An 8,042-nucleotide genomic window follows, 5' to 3' on the forward strand; every position below is an offset into this window, starting at 1 on the left:
CACCGGCTGGTCCCCCACCTAAAAAATAACTGTCTTTTGCTAGAACAGCAGCAGACAAAGACCGGAGTAGAACTCAAATCAACATTGGGTTGACTTTTCCACGATGGAGAGCCCTACGCTCAACGAAGGGGCTCGAACATAACTCTGAGCTGGCGTTGCTTTTCCTGGATGCGTAAGTACCCCAATAGATTCCTAGTGGTCCAGGCATAAACATTTCTATTTTTAAGTCACTGACTAGAGAAAGAATATCATACGCTCTGCTTATTTGAATGGTACGTAAGTGTTTAAAAGCACGGTCTTTCCGTGTAATGTGCAATGTCAAGCGACCTAACTACAATATGCTAACATTAGCCCGCTAGCCAGGCGCGGAGCCTATGGCTCATTGCAGAGGGGGCGGGGACCAATAGTGGGCCCTGTCTATAGGCTATATAGCATATGCTGTAGCCTATATAGTAATATAGTATAGCATTTATGGTATAATATCGGCTGTATGGAGATGCAAGACGGGGCGGGACGAAGAGAAATGCCGCTGCAGATTACAAAGGGTGCTATTACAGTGACAGGGACTTATCAGTGAGTGACCTGCTGATATTTAAGCAGCACAAGTGCTGATATGTCTGTGCGCAAATTCCACCGATTAAACAAATAAACCAGACTTAATTAGCCGGACGGGAAACCAAAGATAGAAGGCAACTACAGTTTGACATTCAGTGAAGTTGGACGCTCATCCAGCCACACAGCCAAACAGACAATACAATAAAACCACACATTATCAACCCACGCACGACAACAAACTTTGTAAACAGTGTGCAAGCAATGGTCTGCCGTTCATACAGTACAATAACCAAGCAGACACAGCGGTCTACAACACATGCACCCACAAACAAAAGACCAGCATCTAAGCGTAATCTCAAATAATGATGAAACAACTTACCAATTAAGTTTTCATCAGCACTGTTGCTTTCCTGCACGGAGCTAGCTGGGTGCTAACATGTTTATTTGCTTGGCTAGTAGTGTTTACGTTAGTGGAGCTAACAATGGGATGAGACTTGCCAGGTTGAGTTGTTGAGGGTTGAGTTGTCAATGAGAAAACATTTTTTATTTCGTTTTTTACACTTTTAATGTTACGAAAAACAGCGAGGTAAACAGAAATAAAGCAGACAGACGACTAGGTTTTTAAAACTCCAGACAGCAGCGGGGGCCCAGCAAAGGGGGTGCTAAGAGGTGGACCCTGCTGGTGCTGTTTGCTGCCGAAGTTGAGAACCCCCTTGGCAGTGGAGGGGGGCCCTCTCTGCTCTACAAAATACATTGTGTGTCTTGATTGCGACAAAAGAAAAGAGAGACTCAAACCTAATCAAACTAACTTTATTCGAAAATTCAACTAAATAACAAAATGCATGTTAAATTTGGCTCAACGTGGGCCCCTTGAGACAGCAGTGGGCCTGGGGCGGCCCCCACACTTGCTCCGCTACTGCCGCTAGCACAACAATGCCGGCCACAGGCTCGAGCTAGAACATGCATTCTTTCTAGATATTTAAACGCCATCGATTGTTTGTTTGATCAGTATGGTTATTCTCATTTGCTGCTTTTTAGTACAACAGAACTGGCTTCGAAGCGTTAGGCAACATCTGAATAGGCCAAGCCTAAGTAGTTGCAAAGCTAACGAGTTGCATATGAGCGGTTATGAACAGTTGGGTATTATTACGAAAATACTGTTGTTTGTTTTTTGAATTTCCCTACTCCAGCTATGATGTAGCAGATACGGTAGTTAGAAATCTTGTATAGTAACGAGAGTCTGTATCCGTACAAGGGCTTGGAAATTTGTGCTCGTCCAAGCTCAGGCTGCCTGTTGGCATGTTCTCGGCTAAACTACAGTGGGTCACTAATCTAAATAATGCTATCAGCTCGGCACTCATTATGCAGAAATTACATGAGGCTAAGTTTCGCAATGCTTTTATTGTTGCTGTCATCATGTGATAAATACTTTACATGTAGCTACTGAGATTCTCTACAATACAGATGCATGAAAACTTTGTTTTGGCTGGGGAGATCAAACTTACTGTTTCTAAGGATAATTGAATTCATGTGTGCTGTTATTTCTTTCAGATTTGAAAAGGGTCCTGCAGGCCAGGATTGTGTCGAGGAGGCTCTGTTCAGGAGCAGGGATGCCCCTGACAAGGGAACAGCGTCCAGACGACCCTCGGAAGCTTGGACCATTGGCACCCATTCCCCCCCACCCACTGCAGAACTTGCTGAGAAACAACTCAGACGAGGTCTTGGTATGTAATTCATAAAAATTTTAATATTTGAATTAAATTAATAATAATTTACTTACAATTAGATTTTTTTGGTCCCCATTTGCAGATCCAGCACAGCCAGAATGACAACAAGAGCTGTTGTGAAAGCACATGGCCTCCTTTTGTACGAACATTCATCTGCAGTTTCTGGCTACAAGTACAGCTGCTGTAATGTAGGAGGACCGCATGCTGTGGTACAACCAGCAATTTGCTCCCTGCATCAAAACAAAAGTGCCTTTTGCTACGACCCTCGAACCAATCACTTCAAACGCACCTGCTGTTTTATCACAGGCTGCTAAGTTCAATAATATCAGCATGGGCTATTTTTTCTTTTCAAGATGTACGAACACATTTTGCATTTTTTGTCTAAATGTTCAGAGCATAATTTCAATAAATAAATACTTATCAACAGCTTTTTAATTGTTTTTTCTGTAAATTGGTTGGCTTATTTAGTCTGTATCTGTAAATGATTATCTTTTATTTTTAGAAGACTGCTTCAAATGTTTTTAATCAGTACAGTATGATAGTCACATGCTGTAATGACTATACTTGTCTGTGTAGACATGTCAAAAATATGCATACATGCTTCTGCTTTGTAAATATTAACAGCTCACTGTAATTATGAGCAAGAACACTGTGGCTTACTTGTGTGTTTTCACTAGCTAATGCATAGAAGAGGAAACCTTTTACTTCCTACTAGAAAATGTGTATGTGGTTTTCACAGATCATGATGAGGATATGCAAATGTAATTGATCAGACCTTTTACATCACAAAATTAGATTTCTAAAAAAAAAAAATGCAACATTAAATAATTCTAACGGAATACTTCAAACAAACAAGTTGGTGTTGGCATTTGATGCCCCAAATGTGCATGTAGCCACATGTAAAATAAGTTTTGCTAGTGGCCAGGAATATATCCAGTGTACTGAGCATAGGGATCAGGCCACTTTTCCCTAATCCTCCACACACAGCAGTTGGGAATTACCAACCGGTTTCCAATATATAAAACAAATCTGTTTGTGATCATTTCTGTTAACCACATTGTGCTGCTTGTATAATCTCTATTTACAGACTCTACATAAAGCTATACAATCTGAACACCGGGGTCTGCATATTCACTATGACAAGTCTTAAGTTTGTATGTTTGTAGTCCGAGCTGTAGAATGACAAATACGCCCTCAGCTTCAGCTGTTTTTATGTAGCACTCACAGCGCTCTGTTGAAAAAAGCTTTTGGAACACAGAAGGGCTCGTCAATGTCACTTCTCCTTTAGTGGAGGGTGAAAGGGAGATAATATCATGTCACAATTTTTTCATGGCAGCATCACGATCACAAGTTTTTCATGATTTTTTTTTCACACTGATCTTAAAGAAAAAATAAATAAATAACTGACCAGTTCAACCACACGTATTTCCCTGTATAATGTTTTCAGAGTGTATTTGAATGAGTTGTTGTTGGGGGTCTGATACATTTTTTTATGCACAATTTTAGCAGACTGTTAACGTCTCTCGGGCTTGTGGAAACGGTTTGTTTTGTCACTACCCAGAGTGCAAAACCTAACCTTTTCAAACTCTGATAACTACTAACCTGTCAGTTTGGAAATATCTTCATACAAGTTCATGTTATCGGGATGGATTTTTTTTTTACAGATCAAATCTTAAGTTTCAGAGCAAAAGGGGAAAACAGATGAATGCCCCATTCTACGATCTCTCTGCTTTGGCAGATCGTCGACATGTTCAAATCCTTCACAATCTAAGATCACACAACACTACTTCTCCCTCCCTGTCAGAATCAAGAAGGGTCAGGAAATCAACCTGTAGAGCTGCTGCTAGTGCCAGGACATCACTACATTATTTTTGTGTTTTCTTGTTGATATTTCCTTGATTAAAGAAAATATTAAGCACACAGAGCTTTCTAAAACAGACCTAATGGTCGTTACAGATGGAAGTGGAGCTTTACTTTCTTAACCTGGTAACACTAAGTGGCAGTAAGGAGCGCTCCAAGAAGCTTTAAATGCTAAATATTTCAGTCTGGTCATTTTCAAAGCTGTTTGATTTGAATATATAAGGATAATCACTTTGCCTTCCCAGCGTCTCCTGTTTGTCTCTCTGAGGCTTGACACTGCTATGTTGGCTCTGTTAAAAAAAAAATGGAGTCTGAGTCTGCTTCTGAAATGTGCTCGGCCTTCTGATGACATCGCAGGCATCAAGTAGTGCGCACAATCAGCTTCAGCGAGTCTGCTGCCCGCTGAAACATAACGCAGCACGAGCCACGAGATATTCAGGCATTAGTCACTCACTCTGAGATCGGCAATTGATTGACAGCCAGCTGTTTCTCGTATCTTTAGATGTGGAATAAATCCACTCATCTCACTCTCAGCATGTGATTCTACTGACAGCAGGGATGATTTCACCATTTCAACATTGAGTCTGCACTAACCCTGCAGCCTTTTGTTTTTCTCAATGTGACAATCAGCACATTTAGTGTCGAGATCACATGAACGGGGGATCATAAGCTACACAATGATAGATGCTTCATTTTTCACAAAGAATAAATGAAAGAGATTTGCATGCAGCCGTTCTTTGGGTACATTTTTAATCAGCATCTTTCACTTCTCCTTGAAGTTGCCTGTTCAGTTTTAGAGGCACAGCAGATTGATTTCTCTGTTTTAAGACCTCTGTCCTGTATTGATTAGGGTTCGCTACACTCTCTAACCCACTGCCTTCATCACAGCGAGCAGAAGTCAGCAGTTAAAAAAAAAAAAAAAAAAAAAAAAAAACCCTTAATCTCAGTCAGTCTGCAGTGAGATCTGAGCGGGAGCCGAGCAGTGCATGTATACAAAGAGGGGCACTAATTCTTCATCGAGCTCAATAAAAGTTAAAACCCTATTTGGAAAGTGCTTGTCCTATTGATTATGCATCAGCCGGGTAACATGGACTCTCTGTTGCATTGGAGTCCTGCACAGCTTGAGTCGGTATGTGGAACAGCAGGATGAGAGAGGCAGCAGCACAGATTTGAGAACGCAGGGAACGCATGATGTTTTAGTTATCAGTTTGTCCGAGTTTGTCAGCGTCAACATGTTTCCAGATGCTTTCTATTCTTTCATTCAAGTCACTCTCTCACACACTCTCTCACAGTTTCAGTCGCGTTGCTACGGAGACCCAGAGCTGCCATAAAGAGAAAATGTATATCAAGGTCGAGTTTTACTACATCGAGGGCTCGACATGCTTTTGCCTGCCAGCGTTCTCTTTCCCAAGTCATCATATATCAACAGTTAGTCACAGCCTTTGCCTTTTCTATTATTAATATTTATTTATTGTATTATCTTAATTTTGAATTCATGTATTTTTCTTTTTTAATTGTGTTCATTGTCAACAGCAATCAACAACAATTGTTTCATATTGTTAAACCTCATTGAGACTATTTATTTATTTTCTACCGTCTATTTTGCTCAACAAAGGATCGACATCATCTGAACAATACATATAATTATTTTTCCATTTAGTTACATGTAGCACAATGGTCAGGGTGGGAGGCTCGGGGTGGGCGCTCTTATCAGGCAGGGAGGAGGGAAGGGAGTAGGGAACATGCATTGTGAAAATAATCTTCTGTCTTATAACTGTTACAGGATGAGCAATGTGTCCTGGCAGATCATGTAGCTGTAAGCACACATATATCAAATATACCAGTCTAATCCAATAAGGTCAACCTGTCTTAAAGATCCCATTTCTCCTCATGTTCACCTTTCATGTTGTCAGTGTGTCAAACCTTTAGAGTAGCTTTACATGATTTGCAGCTCCAAAAACTTGATACTGATGTCAGTAAAATCCCTCAATTCAGCCTCTGCCTCAAACGGTTCTTATAGGATAGGGTTATCTAAGTATAATTTACATGACATTTTTTATCACGGCAGCACATACAGTAAGAGTCCAGCAGGTCTCAGTAGCAATTCCCGCTTCCTTATACATCAGTCTTTGAGGTATCATCCGTTGTTTCCATGGAAACGATAAACATGTAATTTCTGTCATGGCATCTGCCGGGACAAGACACGGGGCGTTACAACTATAAATATAAGATTTCTCTGACTTTGACAAATGTTGGAAATGTAAGAACTCAACAAAACAAAACAAAGCTTTAGTCAACTTATAAGTAAGATATTTGAGTGTAAAAATTCTACATACTGCCGCTTTAACTTGTCCGACTTTTATGGATCTTTGCGTCGTTTCTTTTGAGATTGTTCATTAGAAATAAGGAAGGCCATAAAAAAGATCAAAGTGGTAATAAACAGGAACTGTCTCTTTAAATGTCACTTTATTTCTTTCGAGAGGTTTTTGATTAGAGTTTAAAAAAGTGTTGACAGGTTGATGGAAAGTTTCACATTCTTCACTGCAGCAGCAAAATAAACGTTTATGTCGATCAAATGTATCAGATTATTACTTTAAAGCCAACTCTATCGGCTTGGTGTCAGAATAATCTAATCTCTGTCTGTGTCTTCATCTGTTTGTGTCTCCGTTTCCTCCTGCCTCTCGTTATGCCGAGCCTCTTCACGGCTTCTTGGTGGCCCTGTTGTGAAGCCCGATCCACCCACCCACACAAGTTAATGATCCTCGCACTCATTTCCTCTCTGTCCCATCTGTTTACCTAATTGGCTGTAATTAATTATGTCACACCAAATTAGCAACCTGGTTAGTCATTCAATAAAAGGAACAATTTAAAACGGCCCTACATATTTATCAACCTCAGTCTGAATCTTAATCTACGTCTGACGGTGCGAAGGTGGGAGGGATTCTCTCTCTCTCTCTCTCTCTCTCTCTCTCTCTCTCTCTCAGTGTGTGTGTGTTTGTGTTCTCATGTTTTTGTGTCAGGACTGGGCTCCGGCACAGAGAAACGGTTCATTTGAGAATAAGTTTAATGCAGGGTGAGCAATGTTTGAGATTTAGGTTGGAATGGAAATAAGCAGCTCAGGGCTCCGAGCCTGTCCGCCCTCTTTACTACGCTTCAGCTAAACTTAATCAGTAGTCTGGACCTTTTCATTAATTACTTCAAGCTGAGAGGAAAAGAAAGCCTTTGTGATTGTTTCATGAATTAGGATGAAGTGAATCGTTAAAACAAGCTCATTTGTGAAGCCTACGAGTCGGCTTTTAAAATGTTGATTTTGCTTTCCTCCTTCCCTCTGCCTTCGCTCTCAGCCTTCAGTACGATACACGTGTAAGATGTCAGAGCGCTGAACATAAACACAAGACATTTATAGAAAGTTATACGAGCACATAGTAAAAAAATAAAGTGAAAGTTACATACAAATTGTAAAAAAGCCATCTTTAAATGTCACCAGGATGCCCCATCAATCCCCATCATCCAAACAGTGGACTTTGACTCGACTCGGGCTGGTTAAAAATAGGGATTCATCAGTGCATTGCAATTTTTTTTCTTCCCAACTCAATATCTATTCAGGGAAATCCTGCGATCGATTATTTCTTTTGTAAAGACGCCCCACTCCACTGGGGGCACTGTGGGTGCCGCCATACTTCCGCATGCTATACTTGAATGTTTTATTCTTTGCTTATTAAAGAATAACGCAATGATAAAATACATTTTGGAGTCTGTTTGTTCTAAACCAATAAAAATAATGCACACATTATTTAGACAATACCCAGCTCAAGACTCGACTATTATCACATGACTTTCAACATGAGAAACGGCTGTCTCTCCGTCATTCTCCCCCCCTGTTTGGTCCAGAACTGTAGA

General features: G+C 40.5%; 1 long non-coding RNA gene across 1 annotated transcript; it reads left to right on the forward strand.

The window, feature by feature from the left end:
• The first annotated feature begins 226 nt into the window (after positions 1 to 226).
• On the forward strand, positions 227 to 2,565 carry LOC132981535 (uncharacterized). Its single transcript, XR_009674596.1, has 3 exons — positions 227 to 272; positions 2,107 to 2,279; positions 2,365 to 2,565. It is a non-coding gene; the product is annotated as an uncharacterized LOC132981535 (long non-coding RNA).
• Positions 2,566 to 8,042: the final 5,477 nt, after the last annotated feature.

The sequence above is a fragment of the Labrus mixtus genome, chromosome 10 (genome assembly GCF_963584025.1).
Source record: "Labrus mixtus chromosome 10, fLabMix1.1, whole genome shotgun sequence".
Lineage (NCBI taxonomy): Eukaryota > Metazoa > Chordata > Actinopteri > Labriformes > Labridae > Labrus > Labrus mixtus.